Source organism: Paramormyrops kingsleyae, chromosome 5, assembly GCF_048594095.1.
Source record: "Paramormyrops kingsleyae isolate MSU_618 chromosome 5, PKINGS_0.4, whole genome shotgun sequence".
In the NCBI taxonomy this organism is placed as follows: Eukaryota; Metazoa; Chordata; class Actinopteri; order Osteoglossiformes; family Mormyridae; genus Paramormyrops; species Paramormyrops kingsleyae.
Genome location: NC_132801.1, coordinates 13,145,339 through 13,172,202, shown reverse-complemented (window position 1 = coordinate 13,172,202; position 26,864 = coordinate 13,145,339). Strand labels below are relative to the sequence as shown.

General features: G+C 42.7%; 1 long non-coding RNA gene across 1 annotated transcript; it reads left to right on the top strand.

Moving 5' to 3' along the window:
- The first annotated feature begins 24,767 nt into the window (after positions 1-24,767).
- LOC140590979 (uncharacterized) lies at positions 24,768-26,641 on the top strand. Its single transcript, XR_011991864.1, has 2 exons — positions 24,768-25,013; positions 25,703-26,641. It is a non-coding gene; the product is annotated as an uncharacterized lncRNA (long non-coding RNA).
- The last annotated feature ends 223 nt before the right edge of the window (positions 26,642-26,864 follow it).

Genomic DNA, 26,864 nt, shown 5'->3' with positions numbered 1-26,864 from the left:
ACTAGCAAAGCTGATTTGCATGTTCCCGGTGCATTCTGGGTGTTTTCTTGTCCATAACCCCTGTATAATGTCACTGTAAACAGTGCTATGTACCCGATGTTACGTGTGATCCTGCTTAGATTTGTGCTCAGCCCTCGCTAGATCCTGATGTGTTATAGTTACTGTGTGTATCATCTTTATGTTTATCTACCATGTTTATGTGTTACTGTTCCTGTTGGGACCTCTAGGTGTTTCCATGTAGAGAGAAGACGGAAGCAGGGGGGTTGTTGTCATTGTCAGTCCTGTTGTGGGAGTCCTTTTAAGGGCTGTTAGTAAGAGAGCCTCCTGTCTGAAGATACTGCCTTGCTTCTTGCCCACCTCCTCAGCACCAGAATCTGTGGGGCGTCACAATATCTAAGAACATAAGAACATAAGAAATTTACAAACGAGAGGAGGCCATTCGGCCCATCAAGCTCGTTTGGGGAGAACTTAGCTAATAGCTCAGAGTTGTTAAAATCTTATCCAGCTCTGATTTAAAGGAACCCATGGTTTTAGCTTCCACTACAATAGCAGGAAGACTATTCCATACTCTGACTACACGCTGTGTAAAGAAGTGCTTCCTCAAATTTGTTTTAAAATGTTCTCCCGCTAATTTCCACTTATGGCCACGAGTTCTAGTATTTAGACTAATATTGAAATAGTCATTTGGCTGAACGGCATCCAGACCCGTTAGAATCTTATAGACCTGAATCATATCCCCCCTTAGTCTCCTTTGCTCAAGGCTGAACAGATTCAGTTCCGCTAACCTCTCCTCGTAAGACATTCCTCTAAGACCAGGAATCATTCTCGTAGCTCTTCGTTGCACCTTTTCTAAGGCAGCAATGTCCTTCTTGAGGTATGGTGACCAAACCTGCACACAGTATTCTAGGTGGGGTCTTACCAAATATACATCAGCCTATAAATGCATTTGATTTCACTGATATATTTTATTTAATTGCTGTCTTTCATAGCGCTGTTGACTTATTAATATTAATTAAAATCAATGTTGAGCACAGTGGCTCTGAGACGCTGCAGTCCTGCAGTGCAGACGCTCTGCATGTGGAGTTTGCATGTTCTGCCTGTATTTGCATACGTTTCCTCCTAAAGTCCAAATACATTTAATGTTCCTGATCTTCTTGGGATAGACTTCAGGCTCACTGAATGCCTAGTCTGGGTAAGTGGTTACAGAAGATAGATGGATAAAATTAGAGTGGCTAATTTTGTGTGTTTTGCCTCTTAAACATTCTCAGCCTGCACATTTCTGAAGTGCCTAGCAGCTTGAAAAGGAGATACTGATCCCTCTGTGATGTCGGTGGGTATCATTTAAGCGTTCAGTAAACCCATTAAAGGAAAGCTTTTGCTTATTTGTCCTTGTGTCTTTACTTTTAGATGTTTAATTGTATGTTTAATTTGCCTATGTCATGACAACCACCTGCACCAAAAGAAATTCCTTGTACTTCTCTATATTTGGCGAATAAAAAATATTCTGATTCTGATTCTGATCTTTTTTTCAGTCAGCCGAGATGGTATTAGACATCTAGTTGTGTGATCATCCAAACTATGACATGTGAAACTGCATGTGATCAACTGGTCATTTTCAGTGAGCTAATCCTAGGCAATTGAGGAACAGCCTGGACTGGATGCCAGCCAATCACAGGGCACACATACAATGGATATTTTAGAGTCACCAATTAATCCGAATGAATGACTTTAGACCGCAGGAGAAAACCAACACAAACATGGGGAGGTCATCCATGTAATATGTACATCACCACACACACACACCCACAGAGAGGTCTCTATACCTTTATACCTTCTATGGGACGAACCCTAATCCCAGCAACCTTAACCCTTACCCAGCTCTAACCATAAGTAGCCATAAGACTTTTGATATTTTTAGTTTTTTGATTGCAGTCACAGTTTTTTACAAAATCGAGTTTCCCTTGTGGAGACCGAAAGAGTGTTCCCCACAATGTAATATATACATGACCCCCCCCACACACACACACACACACACACTGGGGGTGTCAGACTGCTTTCTGATCCACCATTCCACCAATAATAACTTTTTAAAATAATTTGGCAGAATTCAATAAAAAGCCATTTGTACATTAAATTCGTATATTGTCTTATTCAGGAAAATAAATTTAGTTCAATCTTTTGTGGTTCAAGTAATAATTATTGATTTAACTATTGTATTGTAAGGAATGAAGAGGTCTGCTATGTTTTGCTTTCCAGAATCAAGATGTGTGATTGAGTGGCTATATTTGCAGTTTCTGCCATTTCATATTGAATGTATTGGTTTTTCACAGTGTCAGCATGACCCACCCCCCAACAGAAACACCCTTTGACTTTGCTTTTTGGAAAAGGATTAAGATCACAAGGTCATTAGCTGGAGAGGTGGCTCTTCAAATGGATGGAAGAATAATGCTCTTGCTGGGACTTGAGTTGAAAAACATTATATTGCAGGTTCTGTAAACACCGTGCTACTCACTATCCATTTTTAATATGTTGGGAAAAAATCTTTTTAAGATGTGAGCAGGACATTTGCATTTGCTACTCTGCTTGCTTATGTATCAATCTTTAAAAATTCCAGGAACTGCTTTGAAAAAAAATCTGTCAGTTATAGATTTTCTGAAAATGTTCTATATATTTTCAGTTTCTTAGAATAAATTAATTCTTCACACACACCTGTGTCAGGGAAATGTTTATTGCATTAGTTTCTAGAAAGTTTATCAAGGCAAGGATAAGGAAATCTGGCATGGATAAAATCACATGGAGCGTAAACTGGCCCGTTGGAAACTGAAAGCTGAAACTTGGCAGCCTCTCCGTTCTTGAGCTGGTCATGCACCACCGTTTACTGTCAATGTGTGTTTATAGGTCTCCATTTGTGTTGCCATTGTTTGTGAGACGCTAGGCCAGCTGAACTGCGCTCCCCTTGATGAGTCAGTGTGCCTCCAGTCTAAAGTTTTAATAAAGTGGTTCATTTCTGCTCAGATACTTATTTAAACACCGACGTCTCAGTGACACAGAGTTCCAGGAGGGTCCTTTTAGGTCTGTGATGACCTGAGAGGGAGCTTTTGACAGTATAAAAGGGGTCAATGGTAAATCAACTCTGAAATGCGCCATTTCACCCTCGGATGTAGATAATGGCAGGGGGTACTGTGAATATAATACCCAGCCTTTTGCAAGAGTATTTCATGATTGAATGATTTCATACATTCCCAGAATTCCCTCCCAGTTCTTTTCCATTGTGGATTTTTACACAGAATTCATGGAATTTCACTGAGACATGCAGAAAGCATCAATACCACCAGAAAGGGTAAGGTCAGGTTCCCCTTAGTTTCCTCACCTGAATGGTAGCTGGAGACCATGTGATGAATTCTTATGCAGTGTCTGTGTATGTGCGTGTGTGTGAGGATTAGGTTTATATTACATTGTGGGGACCAAATGTCCCCACAAAGCTCTGTGAACGCAATCAAAAAAGTAAAAATGCCAAAAATCTCATATTTTGCTTAGTTACCTATGGTTAAGGTTAGGCCTGGGTAGGGGTTAAGGGTCTCATGTTGTGATTAGAGTTTTCCACATAGAAATGCATGGAGAGTCCCCACAAAGCTATAATTACAAACCTGTGTGTGTGTGTGTGTGTTAAATGTAAAAGAAGGAAGTGAAGGCAGGAGAAGGTAGAGACGACAGTAGCAGGACCCCTGTTGGGCCTCAGGCTAATCAAAAATGTGCATGCAGGGACCTGAGCAGTGTGATGTCCCGGTTCAAGGAAGGTAAACCTGACTTCCTACCTCCCCCCCCTCCTCATTTTTACACCCCTCATTTTCTCCCAGCCTCACATAAGCCCCCTCCTGACATGCTTACCTGACTTTTTGCTCTCCTGTTAAAAAAAAAAAATGCCAAGGAACACAATAAGGGTTTGGGTTGTGATGGAAGCATGGAGCTGAACACTGGACTTCGAAGACCTTGACTGTTGGTGACATTCTTCTTGAGGAAATGGTTACTGGAGAAAATGGTTTGTTCATGTGCTTCCTGTTTGCCATCTGTCAAAACCCATCTTCGTTGTTCTGGGCTCCCTCATGTCCAACCTGTACAAGACGTGTTCCCATCTCTATCTCTGTGCTTGGCAATGGGTGTCGGGGAGTGGTGAGGCTGTGGAACGGACCAGAAGGAGAACGTGTTCAGATCCCATGGATATAGTTGTGCTGCAGGGCTGTTAACCTGGCTCCTCTCTGGCTCATTTCCCCTCACAGCAGTGTGAGAAGTGAGAGGACTGAAGCAAGGACGTTTTCTGGCCGGACACCACTAAGAAACATAAAAACTCAGCTCCAAGCAATGCAGTGCGCTGCAGCCTCGATGGACAAAATGCTTCCATCAATGTATTGACCCCATTACGGTCTGAATTTCAATTTAAATTGTGTTATATAAGTTTTGGGCAAACTGGGAACTCTGACTTGTCTTTGGTGCTGTTGTGAGTGATTGTGTTTGTGCTCGTATGTTCCCGGGGGGTGAACAGTGTCCTCACATAAGCCCTGCATTAGCAACTGGATTAGCAGTTATGGAATATGAACAGGCTGGTAATTTACATCTCGTCATTGATATAGTGAGAAAGATAATAGAGTAGGCAATTAATTGTTATAGGCTATACAATACAGACTGGATGGAGGGAAGGTATAAACACAAATCTACGTTAATAATTGCTGTTTTTTATTGTATAATTTTTGGTGAATGTTTCTAAATATTTAGAAATTCTGATATCTTTACTTATGTTTTACATATGCATTATTGTCAGTTTTGTTCTTTTAATTTCATCACAATTGCAAATGGTGTTCTCACCTCAGAAACTGTTTTCCAAAAACACAAGACTCAGTAGTTTAGAGAACAATGTCATAGCCAGTAAAGAAAACATTCACATTGACAAATTCATACACATCTAAATTTGTGGGCATTCATATTATAGAACTGTTATCGCAGAAACATCTAGAAAGGTTTAAAACATCAATATCTGTATTGCGATTATTGATTGATTTAAAATTAGCCTGGTTTGAAACGCACGTGACCAGACTGAAGTTCTTTTGTGCTCTTGGTATCATCTGGATTTTGGTGGGGGGGGGGACCTTCATGGCTTCCTGGTGGGCTACATTTACAAGCAGATATAGGAGTGACCCCAGCTCTCTCAATCATTTATAGACTTTGTGAAATTGGTTGTCGCCAAAGAGCTTAGGGGAGCCGGCAGTGCTTCAGCATCCTGCTCCGACACGGAGATTCATCAGGCCTTCAAGACCTTCCAGCTACTGTTTATTTTTATTTTATTTTTCTCTTGAGCAGAAGATGAAGGAGGCTGGCTCTCGACCTCAGGTACCCAGAGCATTGATAAACCGGGCCCCCAGCTGAATGGCCCTTTCACTGCACTGGGAAGCCTGGGTGATCCCTGCCGCCGAGCACACCTGCCTCAACGCGAAGAAAGACAAAGCGCATCGGCAATCAGAGGGACCTTCTTCATCCTTTCTGTCCTTGTATTTCAGTGTCTATGGAAAATGAAAATACATGTATATGCTGATCCAAATACCATCTGTTAGTAATAAGTGAAAAACAACTTACTGTCTGATCTTAAAAATGCTTCACCATTCATCCAAGAGGCTTCATCTGTAATTCCCATATTTTGCCAAACCCGGCTTTTTTGTCTATTGTGTATGTACAGTCTGAAGTCACCTTTGAGTTGAATGCTGTAGCTCTTTCAGAATTTCCTTCTGGATCAATAAAGTACTACTACAGCTACTACTATGTGTAACACACCAAGAGAAAAACTCCACACAACTCAACATAAGCAAAGTACTGTAACCGATATACTGGGAAGACGGAACCAGCATTTTATAAATGGATATGGGGACTCCTGACTAAAGACAGATACATCCCTGTAGTTGCTTGATGAACGTTTGTTGTTTTGTATGAAAAATTCAATGCAGACTGTGACATAGTTTCCTCTTTTTTCTGTTGTTTTGTTTTCTGCACTAAAATATAAATGTAAATGAAAATATCAACTGTTTTTAAATTAAGGCAAAATGTTTATTAATATAAAATATTTAATATAAAAACTACTGTAATTCTCTGTGCCCTTTTGTTTTATATATTATACTGACATAAAGTAACATAAGTAAAATGCTCTGTGAATTGCGAACTAAATAATGCATCCAATAAGCTACCACAATAACAGCAATACTTTTAAACTTATTTTATTCAACACATAAATGTGCCTGTACCTGAACAGTCTCGTTTTTATTTATTTATTTACTCCGTTTATCATTGTTAAATGAAATTCTGACTTGCTGAAGATTCATTTCATCGTAAATTAAGGCAACCCTCAAGCCAGTGCTATTAAAGTGGTGTGTAGCATAAATTTCCATGGCAACAGGAATATGATAAATCTATAATGCTCACACAGGAGTGTTTATTGCACCGGTTATTATGTTGGCCTGAAGCGCCATTTGATTCCACTCAGAACACTGAGCCATTGAGATAAAAACCTATTGAGAGGTGACTTCTCCTGATCTCCGGGCTCGTGCACCATTAATGGCTTATTACTGCTATAACTTTATTAGGTACCAATACAGCAGTTTCATTGCTCTCATCCCCACACCCCTGAACATCTAATTACCATGCTGTATTAATTGCACGTCCTTGTGGTGGGATGCTGGTTACTCATGCCTCTCTGATAATTAGCGGGGTAAAGGGGGGCACTCTGACTGCTTTATTAACTGTCTAATGATGCCCAAAGAAACATACATCCATACATCTTCCATAACTGCTCACCTAATGCCAGGCCACGCCGTGCCTGGGCCTTATCATCAGAAGCACAGGGGACTCCCGGGGGGAGATGCCAGACCATCAGCGAGCACACGCTCGCACAACAAGGGCAATTTAAAGACACTGGTTCAGCCAAACTGTATTTTTTTGCACCCCTGGGGAAAAGGCAGGGAGAACATGCATAAAAACAGAGTGACGACTAGCAAAAAACCCCACAGCCTTATTGTGAGGCCATATTACTGCCCGCTGAGTCACTGTGCCTCTGGGAAAACATGCATTTAGAGTAAGAGCACAACAGAATACAGGCCAGTGGCTTCACATTACAATGTGAGATTATGCTCTCCGGTTGTCACTCTGACCGATTTCTGTGTCGCTTGCTGGAAGCATCATGTGAATCGTCTGCAATAGGAGGCATGAATGACCCAGCATGCATCAAAGCGCAGCCATCTGAGCCTCGTACCCTTCGCTCACCCTCGGCCAGGAAGACACGCAACGTCGCCCCACACTAAAGGCTCACAAACCCCGTCAACATTAATGACAGCATCCTGTTTATCTACAGAACAAAAATGAAGGGAAGCCAAAATGAGTTGGATAAGGGAGAAAATAGAATCCTGACTTTCAAGTTATGTATAACAACATAAAAAACACTGAGCTTGGTGAACAGACATTTTCAGGTATACTCCCCCCACCCCCCCATAATGATATCATTCCTACATCAACTAAAGACTTCCTAGATCATAATGAACCTTCCGGCAGAAAGTCATTAAAATTCATTGAAGGAAATGTTCTCTCTGGGTGCACTTATAATCATATTTCAGAGAGCGGTTTGACACTTGCAATCAAGTGCGATGGCAGCTGATGGATTCACTTAGCGAGGTAATCAGCTGTCGGCCGCTCTCACGCGCGGAGGCAGCATCTGTGCGGCAAGGGAGGTGGTCGTGCCGCCCTTCTCCGGCCGACTGACTGGCGTCTCCAAGGCGACCTGACGGCTGTGCCGGCGTGTTCTGTCTCGGGCTCCCTTAACAGCCCAGCGTAAGCGAGCACACTTCAGCCTGGGTCAAGGGGCCAAATTATATTGTCAAACTCTTCATTGAGTATGAGTCTGTCGTGCACCAGGGACCCAGATTTGCATAGTGCTGTTTCTTTGGAGAGGCAAGCTAATGCTACATTCAGTTGCTTTTATCATACCAGAATGCTAAAGTCTTCTCAGCTTCCCCAGAGTATGAGTGTAGAGGGCTCAGTGTTAGTGAAAGGGGGTGGAGGGCTCAGTGTTAGAGTATGGCGGTGGAGGGCTCAGTGTTAGAGTATGGCGGTGGAGGGCTCAGTGTTAGAGTATGGCGGTGGAGGGCTCAGTGTTAGAGTATGGCGGTAGAGGTCTCAGTGTTAGAGTATGGGGGTGGAGGGCTCAGTGTTAGAGTATGGCAGTAGAGGTCTCAGTGTTAGAGTATGGCAGTAGAGGGCTCAGTGTTAGAGTATGGGGGTGGAGGGCTCAGTGTTAGAGTATGGCGGTGGAGGGCTCAGTGTTAGAGTATGGCGGTGGAGGGCTCAGTGTTAGAGTATGGCGGTAGAGGTCTCAGTGTTAGAGTATGGGGGTGGAGGGCTCAGTGTTAGAGTATGGCGGTAGAGGGCTCAGTGTTAGAGTATGGGGGTGGAGGGCTCAGTGTTAGAGTATGGCGGTAGAGGGCTCAGTGTTAGAGTATGGGGGTGGAGGGCTCAGTGTTAGAGTATGGCAGTAGAGGTCTCAGTGTTAGAGTATGGCAGTAGAGGGCTCAGTGTTAGAGTATGGGGGTGGAGGGCTCAGTGTTAGAGTATGGGGGTGGAGGGCTCAGTGTTAGAGTATGGCGGTGGAGGGCTCAGTGTTAGAGTATGGGGGTGGAGGGCTCAGTGTTAGAGTATGGCGGTAGAGAGCTCAGTGTTAGTGAACGGGGGTGGAGGGCTCAGTGTTAGAGTATGGCAGTAGAGGGCTCAGTGTTAGAGTATGAGGGTGGAGGGCTCAGTGTTAGAGTATGGCGGTGGAGGGCTCAGTGTTAGAGTATGGGGGTGGAGGGCTCAGTGTTAGAGTATGGGGGTGGAGGGCTCAGTGTTAGAGTATGGCGGTGGAGGGCTCAGTGTTAGAGTATGGGGGTGGAGGGCTCAGTGTTAGAGTATGGGGGTGGAGGGCTCAGTGTTAGAGTATGGCGGTGGAGGGCTCAGTGTTAGAGTATGGGGGTGGAGGGCTCAGTGTTAGAGTATGGCGGTGGAGGGCTCAGTGTTAGAGTATGGCGGTGGAGGGCTCAGTGTTAGAGTATGGCAGTAGAGGGCTCAGTGTTAGAGTATGGCAGTAGAGGGCTCAGTGTTAGAGTATGAGGGTGGAGGGCTCAGTGTTAGAGTATGGCAGTAGAGGGCTCAGTGTTAGAGTATGGCAGTAGAGGGCTCAGTGTTAGAGTATGAGGGTGGAGGGCTCAGTGTTAGAGTATGGCGGTGGAGGGCTCAGTGTTAGAGTATTGGGGTGGAGGGCTCAGTGTTAGAGTATGGCGGTAGAGAGCTCAGTGTTAGTGAAAGGGGGTGGAGGGCTCAGTGTTAGAGTATGGCAGTAGAGGGCTCAGTGTTAGAGTATGAGGGTGGAGGGCTCAGTGTTAGAGTATGGCGGTGGAGGGCTCAGTGTTAGAGTATGGGGGTGGAGGGCTCAGTGTTAGAGTATGGCGGTGGAGGGCTCAGTGTTAGAGTATGGCAGTAGAGGGCTCAGTGTTAGAGTATGGCAGTAGAGGGCTCAGTGTTAGAGTATGAGGGTGGAGGGCTCAGTGTTAGAGTATGGCAGTAGAGGGCTCAGTGTTAGAGTATGGGGGTGGAGGGCTCAGTGTTAGAGTATGGCGGTGGAGGGCTCAGTGTTAGAGTATGGCGGTGGAGGGCTCAGTGTTAGAGTATGGCGGTAGAGGTCTCAGTGTTAGAGTATGGGGGTGGAGGGCTCAGTGTTAGAGTATGGCGGTAGAGGGCTCAGTGTTAGAGTATGGGGGTGGAGGGCTCAGTGTTAGAGTATGGCGGTAGAGGGCTCAGTGTTAGAGTATGGGGGTGGAGGGCTCAGTGTTAGAGTATGGCAGTAGAGGTCTCAGTGTTAGAGTATGGGGGTGGAGGGCTCAGTGTTAGAGTATGGCGGTAGAGGTCTCAGTGTTAGAGTATGGCAGTAGAGGGCTCAGTGTTAGAGTATGGGGGTGGAGGGCTCAGTGTTAGAGTATGGCGGTGGAGGGCTCAGTGTTAGAGTATGGCGGTGGAGGGCTCAGTGTTAGAGTATGGGGGTGGAGGGCTCAGTGTTAGAGTATGGCGGTAGAGAGCTCAGTGTTAGTGAACGGGGGTGGAGGGCTCAGTGTTAGAGTATGGCAGTAGAGGGCTCAGTGTTAGAGTATGAGGGTGGAGGGCTCAGTGTTAGAGTATGGCGGTGGAGGGCTCAGTGTTAGAGTATGGGGGTGGAGGGCTCAGTGTTAGAGTATGGGGGTGGAGGGCTCAGTGTTAGAGTATGGCGGTGGAGGGCTCAGTGTTAGAGTATGGGGGTGGAGGGCTCAGTGTTAGAGTATGGCGGTGGAGGGCTCAGTGTTAGAGTATGGCGGTGGAGGGCTCAGTGTTAGAGTATGGCAGTAGAGGGCTCAGTGTTAGAGTATGGCAGTAGAGGGCTCAGTGTTAGAGTATGAGGGTGGAGGGCTCAGTGTTAGAGTATGGCAGTAGAGGGCTCAGTGTTAGAGTATGGCAGTAGAGGGCTCAGTGTTAGAGTATGAGGGTGGAGGGCTCAGTGTTAGAGTATGGCGGTGGAGGGCTCAGTGTTAGAGTATTGGGGTGGAGGGCTCAGTCTTAGAGTATGGCGGTAGAGAGCTCAGTGTTAGTGAAAGGGGGTGGAGGGCTCAGTGTTAGAGTATGGCAGTAGAGGGCTCAGTGTTAGAGTATGAGGGTGGAGGGCTCAGTGTTAGAGTATGGCGGTGGAGGGCTCAGTGTTAGAGTATGGGGGTGGAGGGCTCAGTGTTAGAGTATGGCGGTGGAGGGCTCAGTGTTAGAGTATGGCAGTAGAGGGCTCAGTGTTAGAGTATGGCAGTAGAGGGCTCAGTGTTAGAGTATGAGGGTGGAGGGCTCAGTGTTAGAGTATGGCAGTAGAGGGCTCAGTGTTAGAGTATGAGGGTGGAGGGCTCAGTGTTAGAGTATGGCGGTGGAGGGCTCAGTGTTAGAGTATGGGGGTGGAGGGCTCAGTGTTACAGTGTGACAGTAGAGGGCTCAGTGTTAGTGTAAGGGGGTGGAGGGCTCAGTGTTAGAGTATGGGGGTGGAAGGCTCAGTGTTAGAGTATGGGGGTGGAGGGCTCAGTGTTAGAGTATGGCGGTAGAGGGCTCAGTGTTAGTGTATGGGGGTGGAGGGCTCAGTGTTAGAGTATGGGGGTGGAAGGCTCAGTGTTAGAGTATGGGGGTGGAGGGCTCAGTGTTAGAGTATGGCAGTAGAGGTCTCAGTGTTAGAGTATGGCAGTAGAGGGCTCAGTGTTAGAGTATGGGGGTGGAAGGCTCAGTGTTAGAGTATGGGGGTGGATGGCTCAGTGTTAGAGTATAGCAGTAGAGGACTCTCAGTGAAATTAACATCAGACATGCTTTGCTACTATCAGAGACTGCAGAAATACTTAAGATCTGATACCGCCAGTTCTAAAATTTTAGTTCTAAAGCAGCTGTTCTGAAGTTGAATAGTTCATTGACAAGCAGTCTGATTGGGTGCTTTTTAATTAGTAACATCTTTGCATAACATACAACACAAAACATTGGTGCATAGTATGCCTCTGGGAGCCAATGACTACTATCCCCATAGAAATGAATGGAGAGTCCCCACAAAGATATAATGACAAATTGTGCGCACAAACACACAGACACACAGACACACACACAGACAATATGGACAAAAGTATTGGGACATACCACTTAATCATTGAATTCAACATTCCAGAGGTTTATTCGTCACGTACACAGTTGTACACATACAACATGTAGTGAAATGTAACCTTGGTCTCTCCGAGCAGCTGTGCAATTCAGGTGTTTCATTCAGACCAATTGCCACAAGTGTATAAAATGAAGCACCTAGCCATGCAGTCAGGTTTACAAACATTTGTGAAAGAATGAGCGATTCTGATAATTCCAGTGAATTCAAGCGTTGCCACCTTTGCAATAAGTCAGTGAAATTTCTTCTCTGCTTGATATTCCACTTTCAATTGTAAGTGGTATTATTGCAAAGTGGAAGCATTTAGGAACAGCGGAAACTCAGCCATAAAGTGGCCGACCACATAAAGTAACGGAGCGGGCTGCATGCAAGTCTCGCATCATTACGCACAAAGGCAAGAGTGGGATGGAGTGTAAAGACTCATGAGAAGTGGAAACGTCTTCTGTGGAATGATGAATCACACTTCTCTGTCTGGCAGTCTGATGGACGAGTCTTGGTTTGGTGGATGCCAGGAGAATGTTCCCTGCCTCATTGCATTGTGCCACTGTAAAGTTTGGTGGACAAGGGATCATACTATGGGGTTGGTTTTTAGCAGTGGGGCTAGGATCCGTAGTTGCACTGAGGGGAGCTTTTAATGGTTCATCATACCAAAACATTTTCGATAATTCTATGCTCCCAACTTCATGGGAACAGTTTGGGGAAGGCCCTTTTCTGTTCCACCATGACTATGCCCCAGTGTACAAAGCACAGTCCATTAAGACATGGTTGGGTGAGTTTAGATTGGAAGAACTTGACTGGCCCACACAGAGCATTGACCTCAACCCCACCGAACGCCGTTGGGATGAACTGGAATGCAGACTGCGAACCAGACCTTCATGTCTAACGTCAGTGCCTGACCTCACAAATGCTATTCCGGATGAATGGGCAAAAATTCCCACATACACACTCCAGAATCTTGTGGAAAGCCTTCTGAGAAGAGTGGCAGCTGTTATAGCTGCAAAGGGGGGACCAACTCCATACTGATGCCTATGGATTTAGAAGGAGATGTCATATAAGTTCCTCTACTGTAGGTGTAATGGCCAGGTGTCCCAATACTTTTGTCCATGTAGTGTATGTATATATATAAAACCCATGAATTTTACTCAGGACACTAAATTCTCGCACTATTATTTAATGTTATATTAGGTACTGTCTTTTTAAGCTTTATTACTATGTGTGATGCCTGCACTAGGAAAGTCTACTACCTCACTTCACAATGAAAGCTGGCTTTTTACATCCCCTGGGCTGGGCTGGGCTGTGGCTTATGTTCCTGCCTGGACTTGGTATGTGTGTGGAGTCTGCATTTTCCCCCGGGTTCTCCTTCACACAATCTGGGTTCCTCCCACAGCCCTAAGGCATGTGATCAGCTATCTTTAAATTGCCCATAGTGTGTGTGTGTGTGTGTGTGTGTGTGTGTCATAATGGACTGATACAGCACGCAGGGTGTCCCCTGCCCTGTGTTACCTGCAAAAGGCTCCAGGTTCACCGTCACCCTGTACTAGACAAGTATTTGTGGATGTCACAATGCAGTTGGATAAGCATTTAAATGCATTAACCTTCTGGAATATTCCGGCACAGCAGTGTGGGAGGTCATACCTACGTGGCTTCATGCTGAGAAGATTCTTTTGTGTAATCATTTTCAAAATTCTATGCTATTGTTTTCACTGAACAGAAAACAAAATGAGTTTATCAACCTCTTATATGGTACATCTGAAATCTGATGCCACATTCAACACAAGTAAGCAAATTCAGATGAAATTACTCTGCACGTCAGGCATGTTTTTATGCTTCTGTGGTCTGGAAGCTAAATATAGAGGCACAATTTTTAGCTGACAGATTGTGCAGAGAGTTTGATGGAGAGATGGCGTCTGTCATGTGTGAGCATCTGCTTCAGATATCCATGTATATTTATTTCGTTAATAATTTAGCTTTTTTGTGTTATCTGGCAAATGGGGTCAAAGGCAACAATTTACACATAATGCTAAGAAAAAAGTTAGCTTTGCTTTTAATTATCAAACAAATATGAAAAGACTGTACTGCATATAACTGCTTATATATAGCTATTAATCATTTTAATCTAAGGGCCAACATTTAATAATAACTGAATCTAAGGATAACTAATGTACCGTATGACAACTCCAGAAGACATAAATTTAGCTCAATAAAATGGATTACTGCATGTTTTTTCATTGGCACTGGTGCTTGGAACTAGAACTAAAATTAAAATGTAACACCATCCATTATATGTAAATGAGCAGTATCTTAATGAGAAAATAAATGTCATTCTGCAATGTGTTCTTATTTTTATTTTGTATTAAGTTAGTATTTCCAATAACACTTTACTTGAGAGGACACAAATAATAGTTTTATGCTATTCTTTATGTAGTATTTATCCACAAATTAAATATTAGTTACAAACTGATCTCATGTTTGTTCATCAGTAACAAAATATCTCTAGCAAGTCCTGTATTTGTTACTATACTTGTTAATTCTGTAAACTTTTGTGAACTAATGAGGGAATGAATAACACAAGTGAAATACTGATCTCATGTTTGTTCATCATTAATGAATGATGCCTCTTTTATCTCAAGTAACAACTATATTTGTTCATGATTTGTACTTCAGTAGTAACTGAGTGACTACTAAGAATTTGTGCCCTGTCAAGTAAAGTGTTACTGTATTTTCTTGAACCATAACATGGTCTGAGGGGGACGCACTCACAGTGAGAGGGGTTGAGTGCTCTCCCTAATGCAGGGGTCTCCAACTCCGGTCCTGGAGAGCTACTATCCAGTAGGTTTTCTATCCTACTTGGCTTCTGATGAGCCACACCTAGTCCTGGTATTTACCTGAGAACAGGTGTGGCTCATCAGAAGCCAGGTAGGATTGAAAATTGACTGGATAGTAGCTCTCCAGGACCGGAGTTGGAGACCCCTGCCCTAATGTGTGCGAGGCATTGCGTGTTCTCCCTATGTTGGTGATCTGCAGGTACTATGGTTTCCTTTCAAAGTCCACAGACCTGCATCCTTTGATAGGTTGGTCTCTCTGAATTGGGTATGGAGTATGTGTTCTACCTTGGCCCTGCACCGTACTGCTGCCTCGTGCCCTATGGTGCCTGTAATTGTCTCCTGACACCGCTTCCCCATAATCATGTAGCAAATCAGCAGTTGGGAAACGCATGGGGACAGGTTTTCACAAATGTTATTAATTAATATAACTGAAACATTAGCTAAATGTTCTGCAACTCTAGAATTCCAAGCCCAGTTGCACTGATGATCTGCATGTAATCCTTCTATAAATGGGACGTAAATCTGACATTAATGACATTTAAATGGGGTTTGCGGCTTTGTCGAGGTGATTTGCACCTATAAAAATGTAGACACTGGGAAAAAGACGTACCATTTTTCAATCAGTGACTTAGAAAGTCATCAGAATTCTATACTGATATGCCTCTTTAGGGTTGTCTGAAAATGATTATAGGTTCTTGAGTTAAACAGAGTGTCACACCCAAGTATGTCTGAATAGAGATGTAATGCAATGCTTTTAACCTTCGGCAATGATTTTTAACCCTTCTAAAGGATTGGCAATGGTTATTTGCATTAGAATGAAATAACAGAGCTTTCAGATAGCAAACTCGTCTTCCACAGAAAGCTGTCGTATTGAAGGGCTAAGCACTAATGAATGTCAGAAGCATATAATGACACGACTGCAGATGAGCAGAACCATAATCTTTGAGATACATGCACATTTTCTTTTTAAACAATCAATTTAGCTCCGCCTGCCATATTTAAATCTCATTAAGCATTAGCATAATGCATTGGCACCAGAGCAGATGTGATACTTATCCGTATGCCTTCTGATCCCACACTGTTTGTGTCTGTGTGTAGCCTTGGCTTAGAAAACACTTTTCAAATTTTGTAAAATATCCACATGGCGTTTTGTCTCTATTGACACTACATGCTTTTACATGTATATCAGCTATATAATTTTGGTGCAGATTCTATAGAAAGTTACTCTGCAAAAGTTAGGAAGTTACCGATATGTTGGATGGCTAGATGAATGCCGCTTCTGGTCGCAAACCTCTCCCCAAGGGCACCCCAGCCGTTCCATGTGTTTGTTAAATTTCACCATCAGCTCACTTAATTAATTGACTTAATAACTCAAATAACTCAGTGATGCATTGATTAGCCAAACAAGGTGAGGGAGCAGGTGAATCAGTAAATACGTTAGTGTATTGGATGGTCACTGCAAAGACTGTGATGTTTTCATTAGAGGTCTTGAAATGCTATGCTGACACACGCCAACATGAATATTATTTTAACATAATGTTTTTGACTGTCTAAGACTTTTGCACAATACAGTGTATATTATTTTGTTTTCAGAATTGGAGTACAGTTAGAGCGGTATCTTCCTAAAAACACGTTTGGACCGTCATTGATGTCTCGTTACTGTGTCTTAGCTTAATGGGGAAGTAGCTGATGTGTCAACAGGTACCACTGAATTATAAAGAGGTTATTTTACAGTTGGTTTTAAATGTCTGTGAAAAGGAAAGGAGTTATTAAATTTTGGAGGAGACAAAGGAGAGCTCCATGGAACTAATCATGTATCAGGAGGCCTTATTAAACATAAAAAATTAAGATTTCTACATTAAAAAATTTATTCAGTATAATGCATTTGAATGATTCCCCTGTTCAGATGGTGCTGGGGTATATAACACATCAGGGACAGAACAACGGTATATGCTTTTGGACAGATCATCCTACTGGTCTTATCCACTGATTACTGTGTGAAAAATGGTTTTACACATGTGCAGTAGTCCCCCTGGTATCCGCGGGTTCAGTTACTGCACGTATCACAGTGTACTGTGATTTGAATCAAAAATGTTGAAATGTGTAACTGTTTGTTTTTTCACTGTTCCTTCATCCTTTGAGGGGTATGAAAAGCATGATTTTCATTAATCCATCATCCCTTGATACGTAACATTTTCTCACCCCGCTCTTTCTTCTCTTGAGAATTAGGCTAAAACACCAGATTCTCTTTCATTTGAGAGAGTACAGTGCTGTGTAATTATGTTATACTTTATTTTTTACTATATTTAATGTTGGTAATGTCTTACTCTGCATAACTTATCAATTACTATATGTGAGCACACATAAATCACATTATATATGGGGTCCGCAGATTGTAAGAGATAAACTATGACGAGGTGCGCAATTTATACTGAAACAATCAACGACAACTTGGTGTAACACAGTTTGACATGAAGTGGAAGGCCACTGACCAAGTTGGAGTTGATTATTTTCATATAACTGCACAGTTCAAAATGGTTTACCTTGGTTATACCACAGCTAAAAAAAATTAAAAAATATTAAAATAGTTTTTCAAAAGAAAATGATTTCAATTAGGATTTAATAATTCCCCAATGTGCTCTTAAAAATATAGTCCCTATAAGGATAGAACATCTGGTCAGGTTAATTATTGGAAGCGGCAAGGCCATTACGTTACCTTAGAAACCGTCAAAAGAGACACTTGCGTTTTCAAACCCATGGAAAATTATGCTCATAAGAATGACTGTTTATTAATGAGTTAATAGTCACACAGGTTTTTATATTAACATGCTTAATAAAACATTAAAACACATTTACAGTATATAGAACTGTTATTAGGCGGCCGGAACTACCTGATTGGTTATGCGAAAATAGTCAACACAACCGTTGAACCCATGTGACATCTCTGGACCAATAAGAAAATTGCATTTACCAAAGCTGTTGTATAATGTTAAATATTATGCTGATGCCAGATGATTCGTAGTCCAAGATTGAAAAAGTATAAAAAAGTGTTTTCTCAAATTCAGTTTAAAATGTTCTCTCAATAATTTCTACCTATGGCCACGAGTTCTAGTATTTAAACTAATATTAAAGTAGCCATTTGGCTGAACACCATCCAGACCTGTTAGAATCTTAAATACCTGGATCATGTCCCCCCTTAGTCTCCTTAGCTGGAGGCTAAACAGATTCAGCTCAGTTAACCTCTCCTCATAAGACATTCCTCTAAGACCAGGAATCATTCTTGTAGCCCTACATTACACCATTTCCAAGGCAGCAATGTCCTTGTTAAGGTATGGTGACCAAACCTGCACACAATATTCTAGGTGGGGTCTTACCAAGGAATTGTATAATCGTAGCATCACCTCCCTTGACTTAAACTACACACATCTAGAGATGTAGCCTAGCATCCTATTGGCCTTTTTAATTGCTTCCCCACACTGGCGAGAGTGGGACATGGAAGCATCAACATACACACCGAGGTCTTTCTCATAATCAGCTACCTTTATAGCAGTGGAACCCATAAAATATCTGTACTTTATATTTCTGCTCCTTGCATGGATTACCTTTCATTTATCTATGTTAAATTTCATCTGCCAGGTATCAGCCCAGTCGCTAATTAAATAAAGATCCCGTTGTAGCTTCTGTGCTGCTAGTTCAGTATCTGCTACACCACCCACCTTGGTGTCGTCTGCAAATTTAATCAGTTTAATCAGCACTGTATGTTTTGGTGTCAATTTCATTAATGTAAATTAGGAACAGTAGTGGTCCTAAAGTTGAACCCTGCAGTACCCCACTATGAACGCAGGCCCACTGTGACATTGTGCAATAAATGCAGCCGGGCATATGGGCATTTATTAGGGCAAATATCATAAATACAGCTAAAATGTGAATTATGCAACTGTTTGTAGTGGGAAGGTGGGTGGTCTTAGGAAATATGATCTCTGACTACAGTTAGAAAAAATACTTTTCAAGTACATAACCTTACATAAAGATTTAACATGATTCCTGCCAGTCATTTTCTGCTGTTCTATGGTCGTTCTGCAGATGCTGGAAAGTCGTTACTCTCACAAGTTACTATCAGGGAGTTTCATAATTTTTTATTTGTCCCAAGGTCTGACAGAATACAGACACAAATCAGCCTGAACCGTCTTCCTCACAAAGGCAGGCCTTCTGCCTGAGGATCCCCCAGCCCAGTGGGCAAAACTCTGCAGGAAACAGGAGGCCGATGGGACTCACAGCAGCTGACTGGGGAGTGTGATAGGAGGAGGACTTGAGTGTTGTGGATCAGAGTTGGGAGGAGGGGAACTAAAACATAGGAATTCAGAAAACTGGACTAGAAGAGCAACCCAGATAAATGGATTACAGGACCAAAAACCACAAGTTCCGAAATGAGTCTCTGGCCGACACATAAGCTTCAAGAGAAACAAAAATGAGCCCCAGCAAAGCGTTCTTGCACTATACTGTATATACCGAGCCTATAAGTCATTTACGGTGAAGACTGAGGCCAGAGAGACCGCTGCCATCACGCCAAGAGCAGACAAAACAGTTACATGGATCTAGTAATAGTAGCTGTCTGCCTAAGCAAATTACATGATGAAAGAGATCAGAGTACAAGATACAGTCTGTTTCTCAACAACGCCACGGAAATTAGTTTGGCAATCTAAATAGGCATAATGGAGGTCACTCCATGCATGACATACAAAAGTGGAGTTTGATGTTTGCGCTTGGGGGGGGCAAAAAGCTATACCCTGCTTCCCTTATGTGTTGATGAACGTAACCTGATATTTTGTCTACCTATAGGGTACCAACTAACTGCTTATGCAAAGATGCACAGTCCCAGCGCAGAACATGTCCAATGCTGCTCTTGCCAATTAATTGTAATTTCATCTCAGGTGACTAGGGGGCAGTGTCTCCTTAACCTAACCCACCCAAACTCCGCCCATGATGACACAGCCGGATGAAAAGCAGAATCTAGTCATGTGACCCAAACTGCTTACAGAATGGGCCCCGTAAGTGCCTTTTGCGGCCAAAAACAAACCGAATACCTGTCCCACATAATGCTGAGGTGTGTGGCGGAGGAGCTGTGAAGGGGGGCTGTGAGATGCCAAAAGTCATGACTACGACAATATCCCAGCAATCAACGAGAGGGGAATTTTAGAACCAGTGGATGAAGTGAACTAAATGCTTTTACAATCTAATACACACGGACCTATTTCTCAGTGATGTTGTTTGATAGACAGGGCTTATTTTCAGCTCCATTAAGATCTATTGATCTTCCCATTCGCTTTAGCTACAGCATGGGGCCTTTCGAGAACATGTTTATCTGAGTATAATCATGGCAAACACACTAGCGTCTGATGAGCCATCGCAAAGGAAACGTCTAAGCAAAGCCATCAGCAAGTGTAGCAGGAGCAGCTTGAGTGCAGCCTTGCTGCACCATGATGACAGGGCATCTTGTACTGACCGAGACTGACAGAGACTGACCGAGACTGACCGAGACTGACAGAGACTGACGTGTTTAGACAGCGAGCACCGGCGTGAGATGCAGCCCCTCGAGGCTTTTTGTTCAAATATGGGCAGGCGAGTGCAGCAAATTAATATATAATTAATTGTAATTTTATTATGCCTTTTGTGCAACTCTGCCACATGTTGGATTATTATCTCCCAGTTCAGAAATAACTCTCCAGGATCATGCCATTCCTGTGTGGAACTTTCTAGCAACACTGAATAATACACTGACCCTGGGGTACATCAATCACTAGAGGAACAGTGTCTCCACTTCAGCTTGCCGTACTTAACAATAAGAAATTTATTACACAGGACAAAAGCAAACGGGTAGTTACCAGCCGCATTATTGATTGGCTGAGAAAATTAAAGTAAATGATTTACACGGTGAAGAGCACTACAAGGTTAGCTCATTCCAGTGTCTCCTGGACTTCTTTTAAATCCTTCAAATATTTCACATTTGAAACCTGATTTAACAAATGATGGACTTGAAGATTAGTCAATTAAATTAATCAGACCGGCTGATGGGAAAACAGAGCAAAGAAGGCCATTTAATGGCTAAAGCTGCTGAAGGTGAGGTTTGAAGACCACAGCCTCATGTCCTGGATGGTTGGTAAGGGGACAAAGCAATAATCCCGGACCGACAGGAAAGATGACTCCCTCCTGCTATGGACACATACAGCAAGCCAAAGCCAGCCTGTCTGTTGCGGACAAAGAATTAGTCAATAACATGATTTATCATAGTAAAACCCCCAACCGTGGGAGAAATGGCATTTCAGTAGCACACGAAGCAGAGATCCATCATGGAAATGCCGTAGATGTGACTGATTCTGTATTACTGAAGTATTAATCTAGTGGCGGACAGCACTGCGGAAACACGTCGCACATCCATACCAAGAAGACTGTGAAAGAGGTCCTTGCTTTTCGCCACAGCAGTCTCCTCGTATCCATGGTTTCAGTAACTTGTAAAATGTGTAACAGAATGTTTTTTCATTGTTCCTTCTTCCTTTGATGGGTGCAAAGTGCATGATTTTCATTGCTCCCTCATCCCTAGCCACATATTTGTATATTGCTCAATTGTCTCTTGATACAAATGTGAGAATCCCTTTTGTTTGTTCGAGAGAGGACAGTTGTACAGTACTATATAATAATGTACAATGTGCTTTTTTAATTACTGTGTTTAATGTTAGTAATGTCTTATTGTAAGATATTTATCAATCACCATATGTAAGTACAGGAAAATCATGTTATATGCGGGGTCCTGTGTGAGGGTTATATGAGGGGTCTGGGGATGGTTCTCTATCATCCACAGTAGGTCCTGGAACATATCACCCGTGGATACAGCGGGACTACTGTATATGCAAAAAACTGACAACAGCTGCTGCATCTCAAGTGCGGATCATCATGGGATCATCTAAGTACAAGTATGAAGCTGTGAGATGAATCCAAATGCAAATGTTTGAATGAGAGCCCACAGTCTTCCTGAGACTTCATAATCCTTATGTCGCTATGTCAAACAAATTTAAGGAATGGTACATTAGAAGGGGCCGGTGAGCGTGTATGTTTTATATCAGACTCCTGATGCATTTCATGTATCTGTGGAATGAAACGTAAGACGGGCATGTGACTGACAGGACTGCATTCTCCTCGCATTTTTTCAAGAACTGTTAATCCCAAGAATTATGCCAGCCGGAAGCTGTCTGGAGATGATCTGCATGCTGTAAAACGAAGAGCTTGTTCTGATTTTACAAAGTTGCTGACTCATAAAAGATGATGTCAGGTAAATCTGTCGGCATCCTGTTCCTTATGAAAGTGCAGTAGACAGGCGGGGAGCAGTTTTGTGCAGTGCAAATAGGGGTTGCACTTTTGAAGGCTCTACCATTTGTTCTGCATTGCATGAAGACACTGCAGGCTTTAATAACCCACTGCTGGTGCCACACTCCTGCTCCTGGAGAAGAACAAAGGCGGTCATGCATCAATTTGCAGTTATTAAAAATATATCACTTTGGTTTCAGCTGGGGTCTAAGCACATAAACATCCCAAAATGCCTCTACACATCTCCAGGGCATTTTATATTGCAACGCTTTCTGTTTCCCAAAAATGCTTCAGCCCCCCATTTGTTGCCTTGTCTATCTGGTAGCGACACACAAATGTATCCCAGATCACAACATTGACACTGTTCCAGAGATGAGCATCTGTTGAAATTCCCTCCAACGCACTAAGAATGATGGGGTAATTCTGCTGTTTTATACCACGGGGGTATTTACTAAAGCCTTGTTGTGGCTCTAAATGAATGTAAGCCATAAAAAAAAAATCATTGTTGTTGCATTTAGCAATTTGCCGGTGGGAGATGAGGAAAAACACAGGGCTGCTACATTTCTTCACCTTTGCTTATTGATGCACATTTTGCATCCACAGAGAATCCTGCGCCTGAGGCAGAATATTCAGAAGATGAAGGATGATGTTGTTTGTACAGGTGATATCATATATACTCACATCTTTGAAGGTTTGCCTTTTTAAATTCAATTTAGAAAAAAAAAATAATAAATAAAGCATGCACTGTCTACACAGTTTCCGTTTGCTTTATGTATTTTTTTTAATGCACGGAGCTTCACAAACCGCCTCTGCCTGTTTCAGTATTATCTTACTAAAAACATGAGTAAATTTGATTAAATTTTTTTTGCTCAAGATCATGAAGGATCTCCTAAAAATCATGTTGTGATTTTAAAATGATAGTGTACCAGGTTTTGTGAGTCTGACATCGTACGTCCCTTTCTGAAGATGATTTCATTACTGCTGGGTGGAGACAGATACTCCAGTACGCAGTCGTTTCTGTGCAATCAGACACGCTGGTAAACGGGCAGCACGCCCCGCTAAGCGTGTGGCTTGAAATCAGCCGTGCTTCATGGAACAGCCAGCTGTCGCAGAAGCATGGCCCACACGTGTCACATGATGCAGGGCCACAAATTACTGCCTGTGTTCGTTCATCACTAACCGCTTTTATCAAGCTGCCTGCCAATTTGGAAACCACGATGCCCCCAAATTATCCTGAGACTGGTGTTAATTTGTGCCTCTGGTGGTAAATATGCCCCTTGGTCCGGTTCAGCCCAAGGACTAAAAAAGGCACAAAGTCAGTCAGACCCTCAAGGGGTCTGATCATCGTATGATTAGGCAACTTCCGACTTCTTTGGTGTTGATGAGTCCTGCCCTGGATGTTTATTAATAATCATCTGATGCGTCACACAGACGATGAAGATGAGGCATGGCAGGGTCATGTGGCCCCTAAAGGGGAGAAAGAGGAAGACTTTGAGGGGCCTAGACACTGGGGAGGGCCCAGCAAAATCAAAAGGGCCTGGGGGGGGGGGATGAAACAATCAAACTGCCAGGATGCCCCCAACTACCCCTTTTGTCAACCCTTGTCAATTTTGTTTAGGGTCCGTAAAAGGGTTGGGCCAGCCCTGCTGGGCGTGGGAGGGGGGGGTCATTCAGTCGATTTTCTCAGGTGCCTGTCGTATCTCTCTGCAGTCCTGCTTGGAGGGACCCTTGGCCTCATGCTTGGAGCCTGTGCTCCATGTGTCTTAATCTCAGGAGTGACACCGGCAGGGTACGGTGACATGTATGCGGACTGGGCGCGTAACAAATGACAACAGCAGTAACTCCAGGATAGGACCCCTGGGGTGTGAGCACTAGCATCTGAGTGCGTATATGAGTCTCATTGAGTGTCTGGGGTCTTTAAATCCCTACCAATGGGACCAATGATAACAGCCCATGGGATCATTTTGCATCCTATATAAGCTCTATACCTTTGTCAGGACCCAGAAGTTATATAGTAAGTCAAGTCAAGTCAAACTAACTTGTCATTTCAGAATATGCAAGCATACAATGAAATGGAACAGTGTTTGTCAGAGACTTTAAAAACAGCCTTACACAAGAAACAACACAAGACACAAACAAACAAATAAAAAAAATAAATAACCTATGCAAATAGTGTACCTCAGGGCTGATTCTAGGATTTGACCCCTTGGGGGGCTCAGCTCCTAGGAAATATGGGACAAAATCGCTAAATTGATTTAGAATACTAATTTTTCAAGGCGGCTGAGACAAATAATAGGGGGACCAAAGTTCTCCTGAATAGAGTCTAGAATCGCCTGTGGTGTATCTTTCGACTATGGCTGTGCAGTGGGTTTGATTCATTCATTCATAAATATTCATCTAGCTCAGTCCATCCATCCATGTTGTGTAACAGGGGTAGGGCAATCTTGCAGCCCATCCCAGGAAGCACAGGGCGCGAGGCAGCAGACAGGATGCTACTCCATAATAGACCAGCCATTTCACCTTTGACAAAATGTCGGACGCACGGCGCTCTTTGCTCTCTGCGCTGCTCATCACTCATCACATGATTACATGTAATTGAGGCCCGACACGGACTCTTGTGAGCCAACAGAGTGTCACTTTCAGACGGCAGTCGTTTAGCGTGATGTACACCTTCCCACGCCACTCACAATTTCCCTTAATTACTGCACCGTGATGTCACGCTCCCAACAACAAACTGCTCACAAGCAGAGCCGGCAGCAGGAGCTGCCCATCCAGGCCTGGTCCCTGTTCCACTGGCAGATTTAGGTATGGGCCCCATACACTCTAAAAAACGCTGGGTTGTTTTTTCAACCCAAATGCTGGGTTGAGACTGCTGGGTAACAAAGTTGGGTTGATTTAACCCAATTTGGGTTGAAAATCGGTCTTGATCTATAACCCAGCAGTGCTGGGTTGGGAACGCGGACGTGAAAGAGAGCACGCACGTCACGTCAACATCCAGGGACATCAGCGAGAGTTGACGGAGTTTTGCGCCGTCTTTAGAGGGAAGCCAGTGAAATTCTGTCTGAAACGTAAGTTATTCAGTGTATTTGCTGTACTGTATAATATATATACACGCAAATTTTAGGCTTTCGGTCAGTTGAACTGAGATTACCTAACGACTAAGCGACGGCCGATCTCTTGCTCAGTGGACGGGAAAGCGCGCGTGACATCGTCATCGGAAGGAGCTTGGAAAGGATAACGTAAAATGTTTAAATATTACTTTTGTATATGTTAAATCTACTTTGTTTATTATTAATGATTTACTGTGTTAGATACGATTTTGATATAACGGAGTTTACTTAACTAATTTGATTTTGTCAGCACATTCACATAAATTTCCCGCTCTGCTTGTAAGGTAGATTTTGTTCAATTCGTTTGACTTAGTTGTACATTCGACAGCAAACGATGTTAATTTACTACGAACATGTAATTTCTTTAATCCTGTAAATGGTTTGATGCAGGCGGGAATGTCTGAGCTCAGCTCAGGCTAAAGGAGGCTTGAAACTAAGCATGTTCGACGGACATTTTCTAAGCATAGTGCTAAGGCCATGGTCAGTGGTTAACTAATGCTGATAGCTTGGTGTGTTATGGTCTTTAATGCTCCTAAAGGTTTTTTAGGTGTTCTGAAGGTAGCTCTAAGGCTATTTAACTTTTACACATTTTTGAGTTCTTAATGAATCTATACCATTTCTTTTTTATTTATTTTTCCTTTTTTCAGATTGGGACCAATATGGCTGAGTACCTTCGTTCAGAAGAGTCCATTGAATTTTCTTATGTTCTCATGCTTGGAGACAACCACTGCTTTCAAGCCTTTGCTATAATAAATGGCACAGCATTTGAGCAAAGTACATTACTTGCTGCAGTGGACGTTTGAAATGTTTTCATATTTTAAATACATATTTTCTTGGAAGTAAATTTGACTTCAGTCACTTTATATCTCAGGATATATTGATGTTTGCACATAATTGTTAATGGGAAAGTTATAAAATGTTTTCCTATTTTTTTCCTAATCTTAAATTTGTATTTTCTTAAGTTTTTTTTTTGTTTGTTTTTTCAGTCAGTTTGATGCCGTTTCATTATTACTTCTACATATTTTTTCAGTTGATGATTTATATATATCAGGATATGTTAATGTTTATGCACAAATTTGTATTTTAAAGTTAATCTTTCTGACTTCAGTCAGTTAGAGGCTTTTTCATTATTACTTCTACATACTTTTATTTTTCCTCTACTCTGCAATTACATTGCAATTGATTCTTACTGATGATTCCTGTATATCTCAGGATATATTAATGTTTATGCATGATGTAAATGTTATGAAAAGTTTTCATATTTCAAATTGTGTTTTTCTAAAGTTAATTTGTCTGACTTCAGTCTGATGCATTGTTACTGACTTCAGTCACAGTGTTTCTGTGATACAGTTTGATACATTTTAATAGAAATTGTCTTAATGCTGAGGTGGAGATGGGAAAAATGTCTTAAATTCATATGGACACATTTTTTACATGTTTTGTCATAAATAAAATTCCATTACTGAAGTATGTATTGCTGTAGAATTGTTTTTATTTTAGTAATTTTAATCACCAAAGTTTCTAGATTAAATTTCTGACCCATTTTGGGTTACATTCAACCCAGCAGTGTAGTCATTTTTAACTAATAGTTGGGTTAAAAATCACAACCCAGCATGCTGGGTTAAACGTGTAACCCAACTTGTTGGGTCAAAATAACCCAGCGTTGGGTTAGTCCCTTTTTTACCCAGCGCTGGGTTACCAAAATAACCCAAATTGGGTTGTTTTTAACCCAGCAGTTTTTAGAGTGTAGGCAGCTGCCCAGGCAGTGTCTTGCCATTGGGGGCACGGGGCGCCCGCACAAATAAAACT